Genomic DNA, 27488 nt, shown 5'->3' on the forward strand with positions numbered 1-27488 from the left:
CAAAAGACTCGTGATGGAAAATGCTGTCACATCCAGAGAAAGAGCTATGGAGTCTGAATGCAGAGTGAAGCAGATTATTTATTCTCTCTTTCTCCTGGTTCCTCCCATTGGTTCTAATTCTTCTTTGCAACAGGTCTAATGTGAAAGTATATTTAATATGAGTGTATATGTAGAGCCTATAGGAGATTGCATGCCATCTTGAGGTGGAAGGAGGTGAGGGAAGGGGAGAAAATTTGGAACTCAGAATCTTGTGGAACTGAATGTTGAAAGATAAACATTAAAAAATATGTATGTAACCAATAATAACTTTGAATCTGTCCTCAAAGACTCTTCAAAGAGGCAGTGATGAAACATAGACACTAGTTAAGAACAAATGAGAGCCATCTCTCTTGTGACATGTAAGTCATGGTCAATAATCATGGATGATAATGCTAACAGCAGTTGTTATCTAACCCTTATTATGTGCTAAATGCTTTATAAATATTATCTCATTTGATCCTCACAACAACCCTGGGGTGTAGGTGCCATTATTATTATTCCCATTTTACAATTCAGGAAACTGAGGCAGACAGCAGTGAGGTGACTTGCCCAGGGTCACATAGCTGATAAGAGTCAAGGTTGACATTCACACTTGGATCTTTCTGACCTGCACCTTTCTCACTCCTATCATGGCCTCTCCAATATGCATGCTTGGTGACCAGTAAGAACTTTACTAGAACCCAACTTTGTGCTTCAGATAACTGAAAGTACTTAGCACTCTATCTGATACATAGTAGGTACTTTAAAAATGCTTATTGACCAAAAAAAAAGTATTGATTATTGACTAAATATTTGTGGTAGGTTTGGCCAAACAAAACAGTGGTTATGGAAACTGACAGACCTGTTGTTTATCCCTGATTTTCACTGCATCTTCTTGGATCATCTGGTTATGTTACCTTATTTCTTGATTTCCATTCTCTCCCTTCTCTCAGAGTGATGGTAGTGTAGAACTGTGAAAACAGCACTGACTCTGGAGTCAGATGACCTGGGTTAAAATCTCATCTTTGGTACTTACTACCTGGGTGTCCTTGAGCAGACCTCTTCACTCCCATGTCCCAGCTTCCTCATCTGTTGAATTAGATGGGATCCAAAGTCCCTTCTGGCTCTGAATACATGATCTGAGGGTCTGTACTCTGAGTTACATGAGAACAACTAACATGGGATGGAACTCTGGATGCTGAGACTGGAAGACCTGAGTTTTAAGTGTTTCAGACTTACTAGCTGTGTGAACCTGGGCAAGTCAGCTCACTCTGCCTCAGTGATCTCATCTATAGAATGGGGACAATAATAATATAGCACCTGTCTTCCAGGTATTCTCATTCCACCATATCCTCCAGCTGTGTCTCTTCTAAGAGATATGGATAGATATATGGCCTGTTTGACCTTGGTGTCAGAAGAACCTGGGTTCATGTGCTGTCTCTGACATTTATGAGCTGTGTAACCATTGCAAGTGGCTTGACCTCTCTGAGCCTCAGATAATCTACTCCATTATCAATGAATTTGAAATAATTGATCTTTAGTGTATTGGTGTGAATTGTTGTAGCTATAGAAGGATATGTCTCTGATGTGGTTGGGAGAATACTGGCAGTTGAGACACATGTGTCAAGGTCCTTTCCTTAGATGTAGAATTTCTGAGATTGTTCCTAGACCATTTTCCTTCTAGACTTGGTGGCATTAGGTTGCCTGGTTTACAGAAACCTGACACCTCCCTCCCTCCCAATATTGAGCTTACCCAGAGCTATGGAAGCCCATTGGCTTCCTCTTTCTGTTTTTTCTTTGGGTGGAGAGCTTTGCAGGCCCTTCCCTACACCTTTCTCCCCTTGCCCTGAAATGGGAAACTTAAACTAGAATTAGAGCCTGCCAGTCTAGCTTTCTCTCTTTGAGGCTGCCTCTGGGGAAGTTGGGCTATCTGCCATTGGAGGTGTCCAAGCAAAGGGTAGGTGACAGCTTCTCAGATACATTGTCATGGAGTTTCCTTTGGGTGTATGGGTTAGTCTAGTCCACAGCATTGAAGTCAAAGGATCAAAAGTTGGAGAAGAATGAGGTCACTGAGCTGAGCTGCATTCCCTCCTTTTACAGATAAGATAACTGAAGCCCAGAGAGGCCATTTCAGTCATGTCCTACTCTCCATGAACCCATTTGCAGTTTTCTTGGCAAAGATATGGAGTGGTTTGCCATTTCTTCCTCCAGCTCATTTTACAGATGAGGAAACTGAGGTAAAACAGGATTAAGTTATTTGCCCAGGGTCACAAAGCTAGTAAGTGTCTGAGTCCATATTTGAACTCAGGTCTTCTTGATTCCAGGTTGAAGCACTGTGCTGCCTAGCTGTTCTAGATTGGTACAAATAGTAGTCGTCAAAACCACTTTTTAAAGTAACTTTGGGATCCTGGGATTCTATGTATCTAAATGTTTTTACTCTCTTAGAGCACTGGGGAATGGCTGAACAAGTTGTTGCATATGATCGTGATGGAATACTATTTTGCTATAAGAAACGACAAGCAGGATGCTATTAGGAAAAACCTGGAAAGATTTACATGAATTGATACAAAGTGAAATGAGCAGAAGCCGGAGAACATTGTACGCAGTAACAGCAACATAGTATGGTGATCAACTGTGAACGACCTAGCTATTCTCAGCAATACAGTGATCCAAGACAACTCTGAAGGACTTATGGTGATAAAATGTTATCCATCTCCAGAGAAAGAACTGATGGAGGCTGAATGTGGGTTGAAGCATACTTTTCCTTTATTTTTCTTGGGGTTTTTTGGTCTGTTTTCTTTCACAACATGACTAACATGGAAATGTTTTGCAAATTGCTTGTTTTGTGGGGAGGGGAAGGGAGAGAGAATTTGCAACTCAGAAATTTTTAAAAACAAATGTTAAATTTGCTTTTACATGTAATTGGGGAAAAATAACATATTAAAATAGTCATCAGTGGGGACCTTGAAGTGTATGAAGAGGTGACAAAGGGAGAGGTGTTGAGGAAGACTGTGAACAGATGGCAAAGTCCTGGAGAAAGATCAGAGACTTCCAAAGAGCTCAGTAGGTAATAGCAGCAAGGAAGAGGCAAGAATTGTCTGGTCAAATATATGAACTTCAAAGATGAGGTGCAGTGAGGGGAAGACAGTGTTCCACCCTGCCCTGCAAGAATTGGGGAGGCAGGAATGGAGAAAGCTGTGGAGAGAGGGCTGCAAGAGCACAATTGAAATTCAGGTTTCAGGAAATTCAAGGTGAGGGAAAGAGAGACAGACAGACAGACACACACACACACACACACACAGAAACAGATATCCAAGATGAAGGACAATTTGATTTAAGGCACAAAGAGCATTGGAACAAGGGCACAGAAGGAAAGTTGGGACAGCCAGGGAGAGTAGGGGGACTTGTTCAGTTCTCAGTCCCATGGACCACAGCATCCCAGACTCTCGTCCATTATCTCCTTAAGCCTGTCCAAGCTCATGTTTGATGTTTCCATGACACTATGTAGCCATCTCATCCCCTGCTCTCCCCTTTTCCTTTTGTCTGCAATCTTTCCAACATCAGAGTCTTTTCCAACAAGTTCCATCTGTTCATTGGAAGGTCAAATATTGAAGTTGAAGTTTCAATACTTTGGCCACATAATCAGAAGATTTGATTTCCTTGCTGTCCAAGGGACTCTCAAAAGTCTTCACTAGCATGACAATTCAGAAGTGTCAATTTTGGGGTGCTCAGCTTTCCTTATAGTCCAAACTCTCACAGCCATGCATTGCTACTGGAAATACCATAGCTTTGACTATATGGACCTCTGGCAGCAAGATGAGGTCTCTGCTTTTTAGTCTGTTATCCAGATTTGCCATGACTTTCCTTCTAAGGAGCATGTATCTTTTCATTTCATGGCCACAGTTGCCATCTGCAGTGATCTTTGAGCCCAAAAATATAAAATCTGATACTCCTTCCATTTCTTCCCCCTCTACTTGCTAGGAAGTGATGGGACCAGTCGCCAAAAATCTGTTTTTTTTTTTATATTAAGCTTTAAGTCAAGTTTTATACTCTCCTCTTTCGCCATCATCAAGAGACTTCTTAATTCTTCATTTTTTTGCCATTAGAATGGTATTGTCTGCATACTGAGACTGTTGATATTTCTCCCAGCAAACTTAATTCTGGTTTTTGATTCATCCAGCCTAGCATTTTTCATAATGGACTCTGTATATAAATTAAACAAATAAGGTGGCAATCTTAAACCGACAGGTGTTCCATGCTCAGTTCTAACCTAATTCTTGACCTGAATATAGGTTCATTAGGAGACAAATAAAATAACCTGGTACTCTCATTTCTTTGAGGACTTCCCATATTTTATTGTGATCCACAGAAAGGATTTTAGCAAAGTCAATGAAGCAGACATATATGTTTTGTATTTTTCTGGAATTCCCTTGCTTTCTCCATAATCCAGCAAATGTTGGCAATTTGGTCTCTACTTCCTCTGCCTGTCCTAAAGCCAGTCTGCTCTCCTAGCCATTTTTGGTTCACATATTGCTGAAGCCTAACATGTAGGATCTTAAGCATAACCTTGTTGGCATGTGAATGAGTGCAATTGTTTGGTAATTTGAAAATTCCTTGGCATCGCTCCTCTTTAGGACTGGGATGTAAACTAGTGGCCCCGATTGTATTTTCCAAATTTGCTGACATATTGAGTGCAGCACATTAACAGCATCATGTTTTGGGGTTTGAAGTAGCTCAGCTAGAATTCCATCCCCTCCACCAGCCTTGTTGTTAGCAGTGCTTCCTAAGGCCCACTTAACTTCATTCTCCAGGATGTCTGACTCTAGATCAGTAACCACACCCTTGTGGTTATCGCTGATATTAAGATCTTTCTTGTATGTTCTTGCTACCTCTTCTTAACCTCTTCTGCTTCTGGGAAGTCCCTACCATTTTTATCTATCATGCTCATTTTTGCATGAAACTTTTCCTTGTTAGCTCTAATTTTCTTGAAGAGATGTCTTGTCTTTCCCTTTCCATTGTCTTCTATTTCTTTGCACTGCTCTTTTAAGGAAACCTCTTCTCTCCTTGCTATTCTCTGGAATTCTGCATTTAGTGGGGGTAGATCTTTCCTTTTCTCCTTCCTCTTTCCTTCTTTTCTCAGCTATTTGTAAAGCCTCATCAGATGCCATTTTACTTCCTTCTTCTTTTTCCTTGGGCTGATTTTGTAGCTGCCTCCTGTACAATATTGTGAACCTCTGTCCATAGTTCTTCAGGCACTCTATCTACCAGATCTAATCCTTTAAATCTATTCCTCACCTCCACTCAGAGGGGTATTAGGGGCTAGGGTAAATAGAGCCACAGCTGTTGCATGTTCTTGGTTGCCCAGGGTAGGTGTGTCTGGTGGAGTGGGTAGAGGAGAATAAGAAATACAATCCAAACTCAAGACATTTTCAAGGTAAAGACAGTTGTGGGCAGAGGGATTTTCCCATTGAAAGACTCAAAGGAAAGAAAGGCCAAGTTAGTCATCAAGGTTGAAGGTGCCTCACCCACCCCTGGCCGCTCCTTTTTGGTAAGCATTCTAAGGTGTGGCAAATGGATCAGCTTCCAAGGAAATCACAGTCTTTTACCAAGGCAGGAAAAAAACATGGAAGACAAAACCTGACTTAGGTGGCTGGAGGTAGAAGGGACAATATTTGATACTTAGGTAGTGTAGGAATAGATTTCAGTATAGAAAACCAAACAACCCATCCAAGAGTAGTAAAAAGCACAAGGCAATGGAAGCTGTGGGCTCTGGGGTCTATTCCGGGTTCCAGCGTTTACTAGCTGTGTGACTGGGGCCAGTCACTGGACTTCTTTGAGACTACTTAGTTTTTCTCATCTGGAAAGGGAAGGGGATTTGGGCTTATGTGATCCCAAAGGATCCTTCCCACACTGACATAATAAGGCTTTACTTCATTTTGTCCTGGATCAGCCCTGCCCCTGGCTTCCCCTCCAAGTCCAGGAAGGTAATCCCAGTGACTGATTTGTGTTTGCATGATTCTGCCTTGGAAATGCCTTGGGGGTGGGTCTTGACTCTGGCGCTGAATCTGCATCTGCTGCAGAAAAGGGACATTCAGTGTTCCTCTAGACCTTTCCATATCCTACTCAGAGATGCACAGAGTGGCTAGTTGGCAAGGGTGAGTTGGGGCTCCCCTCGGAGAGGAACTGAGGGCAGCCAGTGTCCACTGCCAGCAGAGCCCAAACTTCTGTCTGACTCATAGAAGAAACAGTGAGTAGATCCTGAGCCTACCCCCTGGGTTTTGATTATAGTCAGCATTTGGAGAAGGCTTAGAGATTTGCAAAGCATTTTATGAATATTATCTCAACTGATCTCACAACAACCCTAGCAGGGAGGCTCCTATTTTAATTAGAATAATTTCTCATTTTACAGAGGAGGAAACTGAGGCTGAGAGAGGTATATGATTTGCCCAGGGTCACCCAACTAGGAGGTGTTTGGGTTTGGATTTGAACTCAGGTCTTTCTGACTCCAAGCTCAGCTCTCTATCTACTGTCTCACCCTGCTGCCTCAAGGATTAGGTCATTTTTCATCTGTGTACTAATAAAAATCCCTTCTTTTCATGTTTATTTACCTAGCAGACTTAAAGAAAAAATTTTTTAGAGATGACTTTTGAGATTTTTTTTAAGACCACAGTGATTTCCCAACATACTGTCCCACCCCCTCAAAGAACATTCCTCTATTACAAAAAGAGCAGTTCATTCCAACCAAACACACAAGGGCCTTATCTGAGGACGTAGGAGACAGACTCCATTCCCCGTCAGTCTCTGCCTCTGGACTTCTCTGGATCTTCACACCTTCCTTCCCCAGGAAACTCATCAGAAAATCTCATTATGCTGAAAGATGGAATCTGCCTGGTCTTCATGAGTTCTCAATCCACTCAGTTGCCCTGATCAGACCCTCTGCCCGGAGGGCAGGGCCATGAGCTCAAGCCTGAAGTCCTTTCCCCATTTCCCACCAACTATCCTGCTTCAGGGCTTCTTTCCCACCCCCACCCCACTCCTTTAGCTTCCTTTTGGATGCTGTCTTTCCTCATTAGATTGTAAGCTCCCTGAGAGCAAGGATTGTAACCCCCCCCCACTTGTGTCTGTACCCCCAGTGCTTTGCAGAATGCCTGGAAATAGTAAGCATTTAATCAATGTTTATTGACTATTGACTGACATTCAGTCCCCTTCCCAGGTCCCCCATCTCTGTAACAAGATCTGTCCTCTGGAATCAATGTTGAGCATAATTAGCAGGAGCTGGTCTTCAGTTGTTAGCTGGATTGACCTAAGGAGCCTCCTCTTTGGACAAGCCACCTCCCATGGCCCTTTGGGGAGGGCCTCTGGCAAACAGTCTGAGGCTTCTGGTGGGCCCTGGCATGTTCCTGTGACTAGGGCTGAGCCAAAAGGGATTAGTGATTGAGTCAGGAGGAGCCACCCACTCCCTGGGCCAGAAGGGACTAGGAAAGGCAGTTTGGGGGGTGTGTCAAGGTGATGAGCTCTTGGCATAACATATACAGTGTATATGTATTGTCACCAATTGCCTGCTGGATATTTTAAATTGAAAGTCTTAGAGACCTCTCAAACTTGCCATGTCCAAACCTGAAGTCATTATCTTTCTCCCAAATTCTCCCCTCTCCCAAACTTCCTGCACCACTTTAAAGGCACCACTTTCTTCCACTCTCCCAGCTGCAGTGGATAGAGTGCCTTCACTGGAGTCAGAGGGACCTGAGTTCAAATCCAGCCTCAGACACTTACTAGTTTCATGACCCCAGGTAAGTCACTTCACCCTGTTTGCCTCAGCTTTCTCATCTGTAAAATGAACTGGAGAAGTAAATGGCAAACCACTCCAGTATCTCTGCCAAGAAAACCCCAAATGGGGTCACAGAGTTAGACACAACTGAAAATGACTGAAGCACAACAAAAGGCATTGTCTTTGACCTCCTCTCTCTCTTCCCACCTCACATATCCAATCAGCTGCCAAATCTTGGCGATTCTACTTTCACATCTCTCACCTCTGAAGCCAGCTGCCTCTAGGATCAGATATGAGTTCCTCTGTTTAGCTTTAAAATCTCTTCATAACTTTGTCCCAACCTATCTTTTCCCTTGTCCTCAAACATGGAAGTCCTTCTGTCTCCATGCCTTCCTCTGTGCTGGAAATGCACTCCCTTCTTACCACTGTCTCACAAAATACCTCTCATCCTTTAAGACACAGCTCAAGCCTCCTCTCTCCATGAAGACTTTCCTGATCTCCTCAATTGTCAGTGCCCATCCTCCCTCCCAAAATCCCTCATAATTATTTATATTTATTTTCTTTGCCACAGAATTGATGCTTTCAAATTGTGCTGGAGAAAACTTTTGAGAATCCCTTGGACAGCAAGAAGATCAAATCAGTCAATACTTATGGAAGCTGAAGCTTCAATACTTTGGCCACATAATGAGAAGACAGGACAAATTGGAAAAGACCCTGATGTTGAGAAAGACTGAAGGCAAAAGGAGAAGGGGATGGCAGAGGATGGGATGGATAGAGAGTGTCATGGAAACAAGGAATATGAGCATGGTCAGACTCTAGGAGACAGTGGAGGACAAAAGGGCTCAGTATGCTATGGTCCATGGGGTCATGGAGAGTTAGAAATAACAGACAACAACAAATATGATTTCTTTATACTTATTCTGTATATATGAGTTTTACTCATTAGATTGTAAGGTCCTTGAGAGTAGGAATTGTTTCATTCAGTGCCTGGCACATACATAATGAGTGCTTAAGAAACACTTGTTGATGGCTCCAAAGAAGAAATGGGAGTAGAGCCCTCTTCCTACTCCTTTGCAGAGTTCAGAAGTCAATAGATGTGGAATGCTGCATACATTTTTAGATTTGGTGGGGGAATATATTCATTGGTTTTCTGATTTTTCCTTTCCTTCTTTTAAAAAATATTCTGTGGGGCGGCCACGTAGCACAGAGAGTAAGAGCACCGGCTCCAGTGTTGGGATGACCTGGAGATCGAATTCTGGGCTCAGACACTTAGCACCCACCCAGAAACACCTGGCCGTGTAACCTTGAACAAGTTACTTAACCCCAATTGCTTAGGGGCTGCCAGGTGGCTCAGCGAGTAAGAGCACCGTCTCCAGTGTCTGCATGACCTGGATCAAATCCAGGCTCTGAGACTCAGCACCACACCCAGAAATAACTGGCCGTGTAACCTTGAGCAAGTTACTTAACCCCGATTGCTTAAAAAAAAAAAGATATTCTGTTATATGGGATGACTCTCTGGGAGGAAAGAGAGGGATGCATAGAGAAATTTAGGTGACATAAAACCAAAATATATCAATAAACATCTTTAAAAATTTTTCATTTTGGGGCAACTAGGTGGTTCAGTGAACAGAGCACCAGCCCTAGAGTCAGGATGACCTGAGTTCAAATCCGGCCTCACATGCTTGACACACTTACTAGCTGTGTGACCTTGGGCAAGTCACTTAACCCCAATTGCCTTGCCTTCCCCCCTCCAAAAAAAAATTTTCAGTTCCAAATTCTCTCCCTCCTGTCCCCTCGCCCACCCATTGAGAGGGCAAGATACAGAACCCATCATACATATGAAATCATACAAAACACTTTTCCATCATAGCCATGAAACATTTATTTTTTTTAAGTCTGTCAGTTGATTGGTTTGACTGGATGGTTGCTGGATAAGGTCTTCTCCGGCTCCAAATCTATGATCCTCTAAGATTCTGAGCTGAGGGCTGCCTTCTCAGGAGCCCAGTGGAAGGACCAGCCCTGGGAAGCTGCACCCAGGCAGAGGTGCCCCACCCAAGGTCCACTCTCAACTCAGGTCTCTGGGCAAATGGCTAGTGCTCAGAAAAAAGGAAAAGGACTGAGTCTGTGAGAAGACTGCTTTTGTTCAGTCTGTCTCAAAGGGATAGTTCCAGCCACAGCAGTCTGAGCCAGACAGTCTGTCCCTCTTCACTGAGACTCACTTGGTCAATTGGTTGGTTGTTGTCCTTTCTCAGAGAACCAAAATGACATCGCTAGAGGCAAGTTCCAGTGTGTCCGACTGTGGGTGATCAGACCAAAACGAGCTCAGGATGCTCCACCACAGGCCAGGCACAAACAGTCGTGTGAACATTTGGGGGGATTCCCTAAATCTGCACATGCTGTGTTTCCTTGGAGCTGTTTCGATTCTCTTTGCTCACAGAGCACAGCACCTTCTCTGATGTGAGCATGCGTGCTGAGCGGTCCTGTGCCGCTATCTGCCATGTCACACAACCAATTCCAGAGCTCTTGAGAGACACCTTGACCTATTCTTCTGATGACTTCTGAGTGTCCTTGACTGTTCTCAAGAGTGTCCTCGCTTCTTCTGACCACTGTGTGAACACTCACCCTGTGTGAGCTCTCCATAAAATAGTCTTTTTGGCAGGCATACGTTTTGCATTCGAACAACGTGGCCAGCCCATGGGAGCTGCGCTCTCTGAAGCAGAGTTTGAATGCTTGGCAGTTTAGTTTGAGGGAGGACCTCAGTATCTGGTACCTTGTCCTGCCAGGGGATCTTCAGAATCTTCCTAAGACAATTCAGATTGAAGTGACTCCATTTCCTGGCCTGGCTCTGGTAGACTGTCCAGATTCCATAGGCAGCCATGAGGTCAGCACCACCGCTCTGTGTCCCTTCAGTCTGGTAGACAGTCTAATACCTCTTTTCTCCCATACTTTCTTTCAGAGCCTCCCAAACACCAAGCTTGCCCTGGCAATGCATGGGTCAACCTCATTATCAGTGTGTACGTCCCTGAAAGTATACAACCAAGGTGAGTGAACTTATCTGTAGCATTCAGAACTCTCCATTTGCTGTAGCTGATGGTTTTACCTATGGATGGTGTGGTGGTGGCTGTTGGAGCACCAAGGTTTTCTTGGTGTTAATTTTTAGGCCAAAATTAGCATAAATAGCAGAGAATTGATCCATACTTTGTTGCACGTCAGCTTTGGGGGCTGCATTGAGTGCACAGTCATCTGTGAACAGAAATCATGCACCAACACTCCCTCTACTTTGGTCTTGGCTTGTAGCCTTTTCAAGTTGAAGAATTTATAATTAGTGTGATAGCTGACCTTGATGCCGTGCTCATCCTTGTTGAAAGCATTTGACAACATGGCTAAAAACATCATGCTAAAGAGCATGGGAGCAAGCACACAGCCTTGTTTCACTCCACTGGTGACTGGGAAAGCACAAGGGCCTCGTCCATCATCCAGAACCCAAGCAAGCATGCTGTCATGAGACTCAATGAGCCATATTGTGAATGGATCTCCAACAGCACATAGGCATGTCCATCCACACCATGCATAGGGAGGAATGTGTAAGTAGCATCCCAAACCAAATCATCTTTCTCTGGAAGCTCATCAAATGGATCAGTGAACTCCCCTGACCCTCCTCCCATCTATAAAGTGCCTACTACGGGCAAGGTGCTGGGAATACAAAGACAAATGAGAACTATTCTGCCTTTAGGGAGTCACGTGGACAGTGCAGGTCTGGAGTAAGGAGGCTACTCTGGTAATATCCCTGTTCATCCATCAATATGGAGTGATCCTTACAGGTGCTTGAGGAAGGTGGGGCTCACTGGATAAGTGAGTTACTGGACTTTCTTTTTTTTTTTTGCCTTTTTTTGGAGGGAGGAATTGGGGTTAAGTGACTTGCCCAAGGTCACACGGCTAGTAAGTGTTAAGTGTCTGAGATCACATTTGAACTCAGGTCCTCCTGACTCCAGGGTCAGTGCTCTATTCACTGCACCACCTAGCTGCCCCAAGTTACCAGACTTTCTAACAATCAAAGAACAAAAGCAAATAACAGAATGATTTGGTCACATAGTAATAATTTCAAACTACTTTTCGATTATTTGCACCCTGAGGGCGATATTTTCTCTTATTTTTGTCTGTATGGTTCGTATTTGTCCACAGCTGGTAAAATAAAATATTTTGGTGTTTGTTTGTTTGTTTGTTTTTCCTGAATGAAGGCAATCTGTTTCTCTAGGATTGAGAAATGCTAATGTCTACCAATTGGCTTTGCAAGTGGCTCTTGTAAGAAATCAAACTTGAGAGGCAACCCTTAGGGAAGGGTAAGCTTTTTGTTACCAGGAGCCCAGCCAGGCTACTGGCTTTGGGGCCTTGGAGATACATCAGAGATGCACTGAAAAAGGAGACAGGGCAGCTGGCTGGACAGGACCTTGCTGGCTGAAAGATGGCTTGATCAAGACAGCAGACAGTCTTTGGCTGGAGGGAGGGGGTCAGGGCTAGGAAGCAGACCACCCAGGAAGTGACTGGGTGATCTCTGGGAGGAAAGATTGGGTCCAGAAGAGAGTTTCTGTAGATTGGAGGGTACAGTGTTGATGAATGGAGTTACGGGTCATACCAAGTCTCCATGGACCCTCTTGTGGTTTATCCCCACCTGGATCATTGCCCAGAGTTCATCTTCTCTATCCAGTCCTCCGGACTCTTGCCAAGTCTGGTACCTTTCACAAGTGGTATGGGATTTCCTACTTCTGACTTTGGGAATGAGATGTTTTCAAAGGGGGGGTTCATGCTAGCTCAGTTAGGCACCTTGAACAACCTCCTCCCCGCTCAAAAATCCCTCCCTCCCCCAGCCCCAGTCTTCTCTCAGGACTAGGCAGGCAGAGCCAGGTTTCCTGAGACTTTGCATGAGTTCTGGAGCATTCATGGAGCAGGCACCGTGGTCTGTAGTGACCTCCCTTTACCTATTCCAGTCTAGATATTTCTCTTGGCCAAGACTTTTCATCGCACGGCACTTTTGGTGCATTTTTGTTCTTCTGGAAGCTGTTACTGTTACTGTCGCTTGTCCAGAGGCGGATAAAAGCTTGTGGCGGCTAACATTTCAGATTCCCCTAAAGTAGCCTGGTAAATGCCATTGGGAGTGCTCATTTCAGCTCAAGAAACCTTTAACTTAATTATTAATAATTACAATTAAACACTTGCTTTGTGCCAGACACAGTACTAGGCACTGGGGATACAGAGATGGAAACCTGCCCACAAGGATCTTCTTTTCCACTGGGTGTGTGGGGGGTGGAAGTGAATACAATTCATACACAGGTAAGTTTGTATAAAAATAATTGAGGGGGAGAAAGTACGGACAAGGGAGATATCAGGAAAGGCTTCAGGCATGGCATTTTTTTTGCTGAATCTTGATGGGAGAAGGGGATTCCAAGAAACAGAGGAGGCAAAGAACATTCCAGGCTTAGGGGACAGCCTTTGCAAAGGTGTGAAGGTAGGAAATGGAATGATAGTCTGATTAGGGAAAAATACTGTGTAATCAGTCTAGACTATAAAGGGCTTTACATGCTAAACCAGGGAGGTTGCATTTTAAGGAAGGAAGAGGCAGAGGATACCTGAGTGATTGGTGTCCACAAAGGCTCAGGGAAATCAGGAAGACAAGGCGGTTTGAAAGAATTCTAATTATTTCCATTTGGGACACAGAATCAAGAGGTTTGAGAAGCCTGAGGTCTAGGGAGGTTATAAGTGACTTGCCCAGGGTCACACAGGTACTACGTGATAGCAGCAGGATTTGAACCCAGGTCCTCTGATGCCAGATTTGGTGCTTCTTTCAGTGGGACAACAATCACCTATTAAGCACCTACTAGTGCTAGACACTGGTCTATGAAGAAAGACAAAAGCAGTCCCTGCCCTCAAGGGGTTTATAGTCTAATGGGGGGGGGGGGGCCTCCAAACAAGATAGAGGCAGGATTTGGAGAGGGAATGTCTCAGGAAAGGTGCCAGCATCTAAGGGCAGGCAGGGCTAACTGGTTGACTGAGAAAGTTTTTGATGCTGTCCTCTCCCTGAAAAATGCCCTCCTCGCTACTGGCTGTGGGCAAAGGGCTTGGGGATGGTGATAGATTCTGAGAAGGAAGGGGACTTAGAGGTCATCTGAGGTCCTCTTAGGGGCAGCTCTGTAGGGGGGGCAGGGTGTACAGGGCTGGGCTCAAATTCTGCCTCAGACCCTTAGGAATTTAGGAACTAATCTGAGGAAGTCATGTAGGCCTCTCTGTCTGCCTCCATTTCTGCATCTGTCAAATGGGGCTATTCACAGCCCCTGTGGCCCAAGGTGGTTGTGAGGTCAAAGGAGAATATTTTGCAAAGGGAGCTTGGGTACCCAAGAGAGAGTGGGTGCCCGAAAGCTCCGTTCTGGTCCCTCTCCCTTAGGTTACAGAGGAGGACCCCAGGCAGTGGCAGGACATCCCCCAGGTCCCAACTCTGGCACCTCCAGCCCGGGAGGAAGGAGGAAGGAGGAAAAGGAAAGGGCTGTCGGCTGACCAGAGAGAGCGGTGTCTGCACCAGGGAGAGGAACGTAACGGAGGTGAGAGACTCGGGGAGAGGCCGGTGAGAGCCCCCAGAAGGAGCTGCTGGCGGGGTCGGAGTCAGGGTCAAGGTCAAGGCCAAGCCGAGCCCAGCCTCCCGCAAACTTTCTCAGGGCTCTGGGCGCCCGGGTTGTGGGATAGGCACTTGGGGAAGTTTTGGGGGAGGGGTCTGCTCCCTTGAGTAGGGAGTGGGGGGCGTGGAAGGGGGGGACAAAGAGAGCACCCAGCCTCTGCTCCCCGCGGCTCCGCCCCCGTGCCTCGGGGGTATGGGGAGCGGGAGGGGCGAGCCTGCCCCTCCCCTTGCGGGTTCCGCCCAAGCCCCGCCCCTCCCGCTCAGCCTCCCAGCCCGAGTCCCAGCCCAGGAGCCCCAGGCCCGCGAGGTGAGTGTGTGGGGGAGGGGCCCCTCTCCGTTCTCGTCTTGTTCCCCCACCCCCGTATCTGCGAGCCAGGGGGGGTTGGGGGGGCAGGAGGCTCGTCGGGGAGCGCATGAAGGGGATTCCTCTCCTGGCTTTGTGCGTGCCTGCCCCGAGGGGAGGCGGGCGCGCGTGGGGGGTGGGCAAAGCACCCCCTTCCCAGAAGCCTCCCCACGTCCCAGGGTAGCTGCGAAAGTCTCCCCCTTCCCTCCTCCCACCTCCCCTCGTTTGGCAGTGCCTTGCCCCGGGGCGCCCACTGTCTCCTGGGGTCTTGTTTAGTGTCTGGGTTTCCAGCTCCGGGTCCGTGTGGGGCATCCCCGAGACCTGGGATCCCGGCCTGGGCGGTGGGTGAGGGCGACGGGAGGTCGGAGGGCCAGCCCCCTATGCCTGTGCTCCCCGTGGCCGCTCCGACCTTCCCTCCCTCTTACCCACCGGAGTAGTTGTCCCAGAGCCCTCCGGGAGCAGCTCCTGGAACTTCCCAAGTTGTCGTTCCCCAGCGTTTGGAGCCCGAGGGTCCCCGCCTGGAGCCGCAGCTGCAGCTGGAGTCAGCTGGGCCAGGGGCTCCTCCCCGGTCACCCTGATCAGACCCCCGCACTCCCCGTGGCGCTGGGCTGCACTGGCCACCTGTCATCTGCAGGACGCCCCCTCCTACTTACGCCCCTGGCTGTCCTGCGGCCCCGAGTGCCCAAGGACTTTGGGTTTGCTCGAACAGCTCCACTCACCTGCGCCCACCTATGGGGGCTTCCCTAGCAGAAGGTAACCTCCGCTCCTTGGGGTCAGGAGCTGTGCCCTCAGTGCCAGGGCCGGCCCACAGCTGCTAGCCCCTTCCCTCTTGGCCCTCGCCCCTCTCTGGCCCTTTTGGCCCTCTCCCGTGTGCATCCAGGAAAGACGGAGTTGTCTGTATGTGGTCTCCCCCCTTACCACGTGATCTCTGGAGAACTGGGACCACCGGTTTTGTCCTTTTGTGTCCCGGGGCTTTGCAAACCCCTGGCGTTTCATAAATGCTTGTTGGCAACCTAACTACCTGCACACTTTAGGCACTTAACTTGCTTAACTAAAGCTTGTGGAATGCATGAATGTAGGGGAAGGGGTTGGGCCAGATAATCTTCTATCTAAATGTGTGCTTCTTTGAATACAGCTCTTGGAATCAAAAATGGAGAGCTAAGGTGGACCTCTAATCTTCTGGTCCAAGGTCTCTAATCCTTTTTACAGTCATGGTAGTTAGGTGGAGACATGGTTAGAGGGATGGGCCTGCCTCCCATAGCAGAATGATCCCGGACAAGACACTAACCCCTTTTGCCTCAGTTTCCTCATCTGTAAAATGGGAGAGAATAACAGCCCCTACCTTCACAGGGTTGTTTTGAGGATCAGATAAGTTACTGTAAAATGCTTAACAAACCTATGGAGCCTTTCCCAGATGAATGTTTTTAATTTCATAAAATAAAATACATATATACTATGACAAAGACCCCCAACGACATTGAGAGTATTCTTCTCCTTCTTTCCCCCCCCTCTCTCTCTCCCTCCCTCTCTCTCCCCCCTTCCTCTCTCTTGTTCTCTATATTTTTAAAAAACCCCATTAAGTTTTCACACTCTCACTTTGATGGTGCCTCATTTCAGAATTAAAGAGTGAATCAGCACTAGGTAAGATATGGAGAAGGTGATGTAGTTGAAGGTAGGGGATAGTAGGTGAGTTAAAAGGAACCCGATTTATAGGTAAACTCATTTAACTTTTTAAGTAATAGGAAAGATCATGTGACATGTTGAAATCACCTTCTCTAGGGTTTTCCATTTTTCCAAAATGGATGTGAACTTAACCGTGCTCCAAAATAGGGGTCTCTTGAACTCTTGCCTTCTAAGACTATAGAAAGCTTTCCCTGGGCTCCTCTTTGTCCCAAATGTATTGTATTCAGAGAAAATGTGTTTGTGTGTAAATGTGTATATATGTATATATACACATATTTACATATACATACATTGCAAGAAGATTAGCTAAGGCTATTTAATTTATATCTTGATAATGGGTCTTTTTAGAAAAGGGGAAAATTTGTAATTTATGCCACTGAAGTAAAAATCCCCCAAGCCTTGTCTCTGGTTCATGAATACACCTGCAAAATCTTTTATAAGGCTATGTGTACAAGAAGCTGTGGGGGTACAAATGATGTCTTTGTAGAAGTCTGTTGAGAGGACATTTTGTAGTATTGGGCATCATTGGTCCTCATAACCCTTGGGATACAGGGCAAAATAATGGTCCCTGCCCTCCAGGGGCTCACATTCTAATGAGCTGTGCAGGCACGTGTACACCCACACACACTCACAAACACACACACACACAAGATAGAGACAAATGAAAGACAATCTGAGAGGGAAGGCACCAACGTTAGGGGTGATGTGAAAGGCATCACCCTGAAGGTGAGATGTGAGCTAAGTCTGGAAGTTAGCGGTAATAATAACTGGCATTTTTTTTTTATATGGTGCCCTTTCGTTTGCATGATCTCATTTGAGCCTCACAGAAGAGTGGTGAGGAAGGTAGCAGAGTCAGTGTGAGGGAAGCTGTCTCTCAAAGAGATATATGCATGAAGATACTTGAATTTGGGCATCCAGCCCAAACTGGGCATATACCCCCACACACTGGGCAGTCTGACACGGGAGTACATTTGGGCCCCATCGTCCTCTCAAGCATCTTTCAGGATGAAACTGCATTGCTACTTGCTGTGGAGCCCCTAAACGGGCAGACCACCACTGACATCCTTGCAGGTGGGTGTTGGTGACTGTGGAGGTGTCTTGGAGAATTGTTAGAGGTGGGATTTCTCAGTGGGGTCCCTCCATGGCCCAGCTGGGCTGTCTGGACCCAGGCACACCTGTTAATGCCTCCTGTACCGACAGGAGCAGCTTGGTGGCAGCAGTGGGACCCTGTAGCCTGCCTGGGCTCCCCCTTCCCTGGGCAGACCTGCTCTTTAAGGGGAGAGATCTGAATGAAAGAACGATTGTTTACCCTGATGTCCTAGCTCAATGGAGGCTGTGTTCTGGGCTAGGAGCTCATTGGCGTTCTATATGGATTCTAGAGCACACTTGCAGGGGGACAAAGTAGGGAAGCATGGGAGGAGAAGGATTTGGGCAGCTCAGGAAGATTTTTACTCTGAAAAAGGAGGTAGGGATGATTCCTTTAAGCAATGAGCTCCCCAAGTGCACTTGAAAGGACTGATTCATGAAGAATTGATTTGCATGTGAATTTTCAGGACCATTTCTTTTGAATAAAGTAGGGAATCCCTAAGATATCCTGAGAGGCAGTGAGAGTCCTGTGCCTTTTCAGGCCCATCAGGGGATCATGGTTATAAAGGCCAAGTGTACAGAAACCTGGCTCCCTCTTTGCATTTTCTGGCTTCCTAGTCTTTGCTTATGCTGTGCCTTCTGTCTGGAATGCCATCGCTCTCCTTAGGTCCACTGGTTAATCTGACCTTTCAAGGGCCAGATCACATCTGCTTCATGAAGTCTCCCCTGGCTCCTCCATGCAGATCTCCTTCCTCGAAATGCCTGAGGCCACTTTGTGCTCTTTTAAAGCACAGGTTGACCTATATGTATAATAGAGATAGTAAAATTATTATTAATTATGTAATTGTATTAAAATTAATGTAGTATTATCACGGCTGCTGCTACTATTACTACCACCACGACTGCTATGATTTTAACCACCACCACCATTGCTCCTACAACTGCTGCATCCCTACTATTACTGCTATAACCACTCTACGCCTCCTGCTGCTACTTCTACTTTAGCAGGCAGTCTGGTGGCACAGTGGATCACTGGGCTTGGAATCAGGAAGATAGGAGTTCAAATCCAGTCTCAGACATGAGCTGTGTGACCCTGAGAAAGTCACTTTACCTCTGTTTGCCTCAGTTTCCTTATTTGTAAAATGAGGATAATCATAGCATCTACCTGTCAGGGTTGTGAGGATCAAAGGAGATACAATTTGTAAAGTTCTGTTTTATAATGTAGAAAGTGAACCAGCTGGAATCCGTAGGTGTTCCCTGAGGCTTTAGACCAGTAAGGAGTGAGGATCCAGCTGGGGTAGTGTCTGTAGCAATGGAGATGAGGGAATGAATACAAGATGTTGGAAGTTATTTATCTGCTCCTTGATCTTGTGGGAATCTCTCTGATTTAACTTCTGGGGCTCCCCTTTGTTGGCTTGCACATGTGGAAGTACCAAAGGTTTTGAGACTCAAACTGTCATTATTCATGAGAGTCTCAACCGTGGCACACATAATTTCAAAACAAGGGCTAATCACTATTTTGCCATAAAAGCTTCCTCTCCCCACCCCTCAACCCCAACTAACAAGGCTGGAAAGGCACAGAGCTGGAAGCTTTATTGAGATTATTGTTTAACTGGAGGACTAAGAAGGGAATGACTTTCCAAAAAGTTTCCTCAGTAAAAAGGGAGGTTCTGGAGCCCACCCTCCCAGCCTTTCCCAACAGCGTCACTGAACACAGTCCTTGCCCCATCCCATCCACTGAAGGTGGGATCCCTCATGTGCCAACTAGCTATGAGCCAGTGAATTATTCACAGAGGATCAGGCAGGGCAGTGGGGTACCTGGTGGGCCCTGCTTGGGATGCCAGCAGCCCATCTGACAACCTGCATTCTCTTCTGATAAGAACTGTCACCTCTTCTCTCTACTGAGAGAAGGGAGGGGTGTTTTATTGTCTGCTCCCTAGGCTGAGATGGGTCATGACAGCCGATCTGAGTTTGGTGTTCTTCCAGGGGCATCGAAGCTGCAGGCAGAGCGCCTGGGTTTAAGACCTGCCTCCCTATGTTATCTCGGCTGAGTCCCTTCCCCTTCTGAGACTTCAGGTGCCTGTCCTGTCAGATGAGAGGGCTGTGGGCCAGACGATCCCCAGAGCCCTTCCCAGCTCCAGACCTTAGCTCCTGTGGGATTCTCCTTCTTGTCTCCAGTATAAACAAAGTTGACTCTACAGTGATCCAGCTGATTTCTGTTCTGTAAACCTCCCAGGACCTCCCCTCTCTGGGAAGCAGCTTCTCAGAACCTAGTCCAGTGGGTTCTCCAAACATACCCAGTGGTAGCCAGACTTCACTCAGGGTGAACTCGTATCGTGAAAAATCATGAAAATTGTGGAAATCGTGAAAAGTCATTCAGAGTTGTGTCTTGAGAATAAGGGAGATGGTCAGGAGTCAGTCAGACATGACCCCATCATCCAAGGAATGAGACAGATTTCTTTCTGTGGCCATGACTCTGTGTGTTTGTGTGTGTAGATATGTGTGTGTTTGTGTGAGTATGTATATGTGTGTATTTGTGGGTATGTGTATAGATATGCATATATGTATGAGTATGTGTATGTTTGTATATATGTATGTATATGGATATGTATGTATGTGGACTTAGGTATGTATGTGTGGATATGTGTAAGTATGTGGATATATGTATTGTGTGTGTAGATATGTGTGGGGGGTGTATGTATGTGTATATAGATATTGTGTGTGTGTGTGTGTGTGTGTGTGTGTGTCCCTGGTAGATTGTAAGGTCCTAGAGGGCAGGGCTTCGGTTGGTCTTTTATCCCTAGCACCTGGTATAAGGATGAATCCCTGTTGAATTGAACCAAAAGCAGTTCCTGTCGCAGAGCTAATTGCACATATATTCTGAGCATGATCGGGCTTGGAACACGTGTGGAGCTTCCCAAGGCAGCATTTGTTCAGATGCAGAAATTCTGTTTGTTCAAAAAAATGCAGTGATTTCTTTGAAGCTATGTAATAGTAATGAAATTTAAAGATCCGCTGTATTGGCTTGGTTTTTGGTTTGATTGTGTTAAAACCTAGAGCTTGTGAAAAGAGAGGGCTGAACTGGGAGGAGCTGGTGATGTAAATTTAGAGAGACACAAGAAAAGAGAGAGGCAGGAGAACTTTTTGGAAGCAGCATCTTGGAGGCAGAGAGAGACTGAGAGGACAGCTGAGGGCCAGTTTGAACTGCCCAGGACTTTTGAGAGCTGCCACCCAGAGCTGCCAAGGACTGAGGAGACATGGCTGTTATGCTGGTACTTTGTCTGTTTTGATGTTGTTTTGCCAGATTCATCCACTGGTGAAGGACAGTGCTGTTGTTGCAGAGGTCCTGGAACTTTACTGTTGGTTCAGAAGCCCTGAAGAAGGATTTTCTTGTTGTATGTTTACAGAAATCCTGGAAGGGGGTTTTGCTAATGTTTTCAGGGGTCCTAGGACTGTTCTGCAGACAGAGAATGAATTAATGAAGACACTGACAATGTATCTTGTGGCCTTGCTAAGCTTTGTCTCCCCAGGAACAAAGATTGCTGAGACCTTGCCTCCTGTCAAGATGAAGAAAAGACCTCTCTTTGGGTATTAAGTGCTGTGCTTAATCTTGTTGTAACTCTGGGGTAGATTCAATTGTGATCCAAGGGTGGGGAACTTTTGACCTTTTTGTGGTCTGTGATTGAACAAATGAATGTACTTTACTTATGATTGGAAACTAATCTCCATTTGAGAAGAGGGGCTTTGTGGGTGACTAAATGAATGTACAGCCTAGGGGTGAAGAAGTATTTAGAAGAAGGACTTTGTGATTGATTAAATGAATGTAATGTCCAGGGGTGGGGTAGTACTTGGAGATTATTGAATCATACTTGGTAAATGCTACATTTTGAATGATGTCATGTTTTGATCTTCTTGGTTCTTAATTTTTCACTGAATAAAATGGAGAGCCCCTATGCTGGTATTTTGAACATTGGGAAGTTGCCTTTGCTTGGCATTACAAGCTACTATTTATATAACACTTCTTTAAGGTTTGTGGGGCACTCCACAAATATTATCTCATTGAATCTTCACAAGAACCCTGGGAGGGAGGTGTTAGCATTTCCCCCATTTTACAGATGAGGAAACTGAGGCAAACAGGGCTAAGTGACTTGTCCAGGGTCGTACAACTAGTAAATGACTGAGGCCAGATTTGAACTTGGGTCTTCTTGACTCCAGACTTTTTATTTAAAGCACCATCTAGTTCTTGTTAGACCTAGCCTCATCAGCTTTAGTCGGGGGAAAAAGAAAAGAGGTTTGACAATGCCTTTGTTATAGTGTTGTTACTTCCCAGATGCCTCCTAGAGTCCCTGACAAAAGAGACTTTTGCTAAAGGGGTCACTGTGACCTGGGTGGAGCTGACTGTGACCTGGCTCCACCACAGCTCTCTGACCTTGAACAGATCCCTCAACTTCTCCCTGTGTCTCACATTTGTAACAGTGAGCGGCCCTTGGGGGGATGGTGTGGCCAGAGAAACCCCAGTTCCCTCCTTCAGCCTCCTTTCCAAATGAGGAGGAAAGAGAGGGAGTGTGGTGTAGTGGTTAGTGAGCCAGGAATACTGGGCTCGGACACATGGGATCCATTCTCCCTGTGACTAGTCCTGGCTGACCCATAGAACCTTGTTCAGAGTGTCCCGAAAATCTTAGGGCTAGCCCATTTAACATTAAGCCTTTAAAGCTTTACACCACACCAAGACTTTTGGGACAGCCTGTATTTGAAATCTATGTGTGTGTCTGTTTATTAGCTTTCTACTTGGGCTGTGTATGTTTTTATATGTGCTTGTTTCCCCCGTGAGAACATGAACTCCTTGTGAGTGAGGAATGGATTCATTGTCTGCCTTATATCTCCAGGGCCTAGCACAGAGCCTGGTACACAGTAGGTGTTAAATAAGAACTTGCTGATGGATCAGTGGGGTCAAGCTTCTTATGAAAGAAAGACAAGCATTTATTAAGCACCTACTGTGTACCAGGCCCTATACTGAACAATTTAGACTTATTCTCACGGCATTTGCTTAAGGTCCCCATTTTACAGCTGAGGAAAGTGAATTAGCCTCTTAGCGGCTTCCCTACACCTTCTCAACCCTTCTCAGAATGATGGATGTTGTTTAGAATTTCAAAATTGGAAGGAAAGGCAAAGTTTCAGTAGAGCTCTTGTCCTTGTCTATCAGACAGCCCTGAGTTCAAATGTGTCCTGGGTGACCCTGGGCAAGTCACTTAACTGCTGCTTGCCTCAGTCTTCCCCATCTGTAAAATAGCACCTACTTACTGCCCAGGGTTGTGCAGATTTTGTAAGATAAGAATTGCAAAAGTGCTTAGCACAGGGGCTTGCACACAGTAGGCACTCTATCAATGTTAGTCATTATCTGAACTTGGGGATTCCCTGAAATTCTGTCTGGGTAGCCAGGTTAAGAAGCCCCTGCCCTAAGACTGTGACGGACAGAAGTGCTGCTGAGCACTCAGTCACGCTTGGTTGACATCCCCTCTTCCTTGCTTCCCCAAAGAAAACAAAACGGAAGAGAGCTGCCTGTGGAGTCTAGAGACCCGAATTCGAATTCACTTCAGTTCCCTGGTGCTCAGTTTCATTAGCAGCTATAAAATGAGGGGGCTGGCCCAGAAGAGCAGCTCTAAGGGCCCTGCTAGCTCTGGCACCGGGCTTCTGCGGTCTGGAGAGGGAGGGTGGCCTGGCCTCCTCCCACCCTAAGTTCTGCTCTCCTGGTGAGTGGGAGAAATCTTGTGTTTGTTTGGGAGGCAAAGAGATGTGGGTGACATGGGTGACATTGGCATCTCACTAGTTTTTCCGAGGGCTTCTGCTTTTGTTTTCCTTTTCTCCTTGGGGTATTTTTGTTATGTGGAAAGTTAGGGAAAGACCAAAGAGTGAGAAGCCCAGAATAAGGAAGTGGGTCTTGGAGACAGGAGCCTGCCTGGCTTGACCCTGAGTTCCCTCAGAGAAGGGATGACAGCCCCTTGCTGGGAGAGGCAGGGAGTGGTCCTTGCTGGGCTCTGTCAGACCAGCCCCCGTCATCCCTTTTCCTGATCATTCCTGTTGCATGATTCTGAGTTGGAACGAGCCTGCCTGATCCATATAGCATTGTCCCTGCTCGTTGAGTACGCCCGGAATGTCTGAGGCCTTTTGACCAGGATTGAGCACATTGAGAGGCAGTCTGGCATAGTGGATAAAGAACTGGCCCAAGGCTAAGAGGACTTGGGTTCGAGGCCCCATATCTGACCTGCTCTGTTACCCAGACTAGACACCTTCAGCCCCCTTGGACACTCCCCTTTCTCTCAATTATCTGTCCTCTGATCAGTTACCACCCCACAGAACTGGTCCCATTTACTAGCTTCTCTCCATTTGCATTCCTCCCTTGTTTGGGCCTTTATCACTTGTAGTAGTAATCCTGGTGGTGATACTAATAGTGTTATTCCTCTCCCCACTTCCTCTGTCCCACCCTGGATTTTCAGAATGAAGTAGGATCTTTTCTTTAGCAGAGATGTCCCTTCTGGAGTGGGCCTTCTGAATTATTCTGAGATGTCATGAGGTGTCAGATTTACTTTTTCACACACCCACACATATTAAAGACAGTTTTAAAAACTACATTATGGAAACAGAGGTTTTAATTGTTATAATTTTGTTGCCATTTTCCACACATACACACAGATATAGATATGATATTCAGGATAGTTTTTAAAACTACATTATGGAAACAAAGGTTTTAATAGTTACTAATTTTGTTGCCATTTTCCAGTCAGACAAAGACTGTGTTTGCTGTCTTTGTAGTTGCTGATTTGGAGATTTACTCATTCAAGCTGTTCCCCCCCTTTTTGAGAAAGAGGACCTCTTCTCTAATAACACAGTGTCCTGAAGAGCAAGGCAGTTCAGTGAAGAGAGATTAGCCTTGGAGTCAGGAAGACCTGAGTTCAAATTCTGCCACAGACATTACTATTAGCTGTGTGACCCTGGAAAAATCACTTAGCCTCTTTGGGCCTCAGTTTCCTCATCTGTATAATTATGTAGTAGGCTGGATGATCACAGAGACCATTGTCTTGCTGTATATTTTGTTGGAGCTAGACAAAGACAAAAATGCTAGTGCTTGGTACTCATCGAGACAGACATCCATCCGTCCGTCTGTCCGTCCGTCCATCCGTCTGTCCGTCCATCCGTCCATCCGTCTATCCATCTATCTATCTATCTATCTATCTATCTATCTATCTATCTATCTATCTATCTATCTATCTATCTATCTGTCTGTCTGTCTGTCTGTCTGTCTGTCTATCGATATATGGTGTATGTGTGTATACATACACACACATATATAATACATAAATATATGTGTATAGATATAGATATAGAAAACCATTCATATATATTTTTAGAACTTTTTTTTTAAATAGAAAGAGTTCTTGTTGTGCCTAGGTCTTTGCATCTTTGCTCGTTAGTCCCAGCTGCCTTCGTCTTATTGTTGACTGTTTGTATCCCCAAGAAGCTGGGAATGAGTGTTCTGTGAGGGCCCCTTGTTTCTCCTGAGTTTCAGTGAACGGTTCTCGGCTGTTCAGAGTAAAGAGACAACAGCGTAATTGATGATGTGCCGGCCTCTCAGTTTGAGCCCTGGGCAAACATTTCCGAAGGGGCTCCTTTATTTTAAAGTAGTTCTCGGGGTCTCTGGGGCTGAGCAGGGGTGACTGGCGTAGTCATTAGGCCAGTGTAGGTCCATAGAGGCTGCCTCGCTTTCCTTGTGGAGACCTTAGCCCTTTGAGTAACCAGTGCTCAGTCCATTGGGTTATTGAGGCTTTATGCAGGGAGGGAGCTCCCTATGCATAGGGGTTCTTTAACATGGGATCTGTTATTTTTTAAACTATTTTGATAATCATATTTTAATATAATTGGTTTCCTCTGCAGTCTTGCATATTATAGCTTATGTATTTCAACACATGGTTCTGAAATGGCCCAGAGGCATGTCTAGATTGCCCAAAGGGGCCTGTGACACAGAAGAGGTTACCTCTGACTTAGCCAGTTTAGGTGACAGGGAGGCAGTACTTTGTGGAGTCTTAGAGGGTACCAGGTGACCCTCTTCTTAATGGATTGACTGATCCATGGAGTGGGTAGGGGGTTTCTCTTTTTGTTGTTGTTGCTTTTTGGAGGGGGGAGGGTAGGGCAATTGGGGTTAGGTGACTTGCCCAAGGTCACAAGGCTAGTTTTTGTGTTAAGTATCTGAGGCCGGATTTGAACTTAGGTCCTCCTGACTCCAAGGCGGGTGCTCTATTCACTGTGCCACCTAGCTGCCCCAGGGGTAGGGGGTTTCTTGCTGCTATAGTCCATCGATGCTGAATTCTGAATTCTACTACTAGGGGGTTCTTTCATTTTGATAGCTACCTAGGGGAGAGCTATGTAGGGGACATTTTTTTTCTGGCTAGAAAAGCATGAGGGCCCAACACAGACCCATTAGTGGGACTTGAGACACAATCCAGAGAGAAACCCTTTACTGAGGTTGCTTTCTTTCCATAAGAATCGTTGAAGACTATGTGGGTTTCTGAGTTACGGCTTCATCCCAGTGACTAAAATGGGAAAAACCCAGAAGAGACAAACTAGGCCTCCCTAAAGATGACACATATTTGTCTTCAATTTATCTGGTTTTCCAGCAAGTGTGTAGGTGGCAGCCCTCTGTGAACCATAAACTCTGATTGCTTTTCCGATCCCAGTCAGGTCTCCCAAGAAACCAACCCAGTGGGCAGGTGGGGCCCACTCAGGGCAGAGTTGGTGCTGGAGATGGGCACCCAATAAGGCCCAGCCCTGCCCCCAGGAGAACACAGAAACAAATTAAGACTTGGGCCTGGAGAGGGAACCTAGAAACTTTTGAGTCCAGAGGGAACTGGGGGGTGGGGGGGAAGGGAACAGAAAGGGCCAACTCTGGTAGGGGAAGGGAAGGCCGGAGGGTTTATTTAAAAAAAAAAAACAAATTGTATTGATAGCTTTGACTTTTACATCATCTAGACTTCTCTATGTAATCTCTCTCCCTTCCTTCTCTTAGAGAGTCCTTTCTTATAACAAAGAATTTTTTAAAAAAGAAAAATGGAAGAGAAAAAAAATCAATAAAACTGGTAAACATTGAAAAAAGTCAGGAAGTTTCCTAAGAACCTTATGTTGTTTTTCAGTTGTTTCAGTCATGTCTGACTCTGTATGATCCCATTTGGGATTTTGTTGGCAAAGATACTGGAGTGGTGTGCCGTCTCCTTCTCCAACTCATTTTACAGATGAGGAAACTGAGGCAAACAGGGTAAAGTGACTTGCCCAGGGTCACACAGCTAGGAAGTGTCTGAACTCAGATTTGAACTCAGGAAGATGAGTCTTCCTGACTTCAGGTTCAACGCTTTGTCCCCTGTGCCACCCAGTTACCTGATAAAATCCATATGTCTTTAATACAATTGAGATTGAGATTGAGAAGCTGTTGTGTGCAAGGCACCCTGTTAGGCCTTGCAGAGTGTTACAGAGATGCATGAAGGACTTACTGCCCGGCTCTCCAGGGATTTGTATTTAGTAGGAGACAGAGACAAATGCAGGGTGTCCCAAAAGTCTTGGTGAAGAAACTGCTGCAGGCCTTTTGAGACCTCTCAGTATCTGCTCAAATATCCAGTCATTTTGACTAAAGAGGGCAAGGTAAGAACCCAGCTGTAACATAATACATAATAACAAATAAGCATAATACATAACCCTTTGATCAGGTCATTCCTTGGCTCTAAAACCTTCAGTGGCTCCCATTCCCTGCTGGATAAAGTATAAACGCCTTATCCTGGCACTGAAGACCCTATCATCTGACTCCTCCTTTGATTACAGTTTGTTTTCCCAACTCCCTTTAAAGTGTTTTATGCTTTAGACAAATTACTTCCATTTACTCACCC

General features: G+C 45.8%; 1 protein-coding gene and 1 long non-coding RNA gene across 2 annotated transcripts in view; one reads left to right on the top strand and one right to left on the bottom strand.

The window, feature by feature from the left end:
- Positions 1-9643: 9643 nt before the first annotated feature.
- Positions 9644-15476, bottom strand: LOC138158232 (uncharacterized). Its single transcript, XR_011167595.1, has 2 exons — positions 15223-15476; positions 9644-10808 (listed from the first exon to the last, which is right to left on the bottom strand). It is a non-coding gene; the product is annotated as an uncharacterized lncRNA (long non-coding RNA).
- Positions 14700-27488, top strand: part of ARHGEF3 (Rho guanine nucleotide exchange factor 3) — a 287829-nt gene continuing 275040 nt past the window's right edge. The window contains exon 1 of the mRNA XM_069084344.1: positions 14700-14757. The gene's annotated coding sequence lies outside the window, so the exon portion shown is untranslated. The remainder of the gene's footprint in view (positions 14758-27488) is intronic.

The sequence above is a fragment of the Petaurus breviceps genome, unplaced genomic scaffold, assembly GCF_028583685.1.
Source record: "Petaurus breviceps papuanus isolate PSGF00001 unplaced genomic scaffold, PetGlider_PUasm1.0 174, whole genome shotgun sequence".
NCBI classification, from domain to species: Eukaryota; Metazoa; Chordata; class Mammalia; order Diprotodontia; family Petauridae; genus Petaurus; species Petaurus breviceps.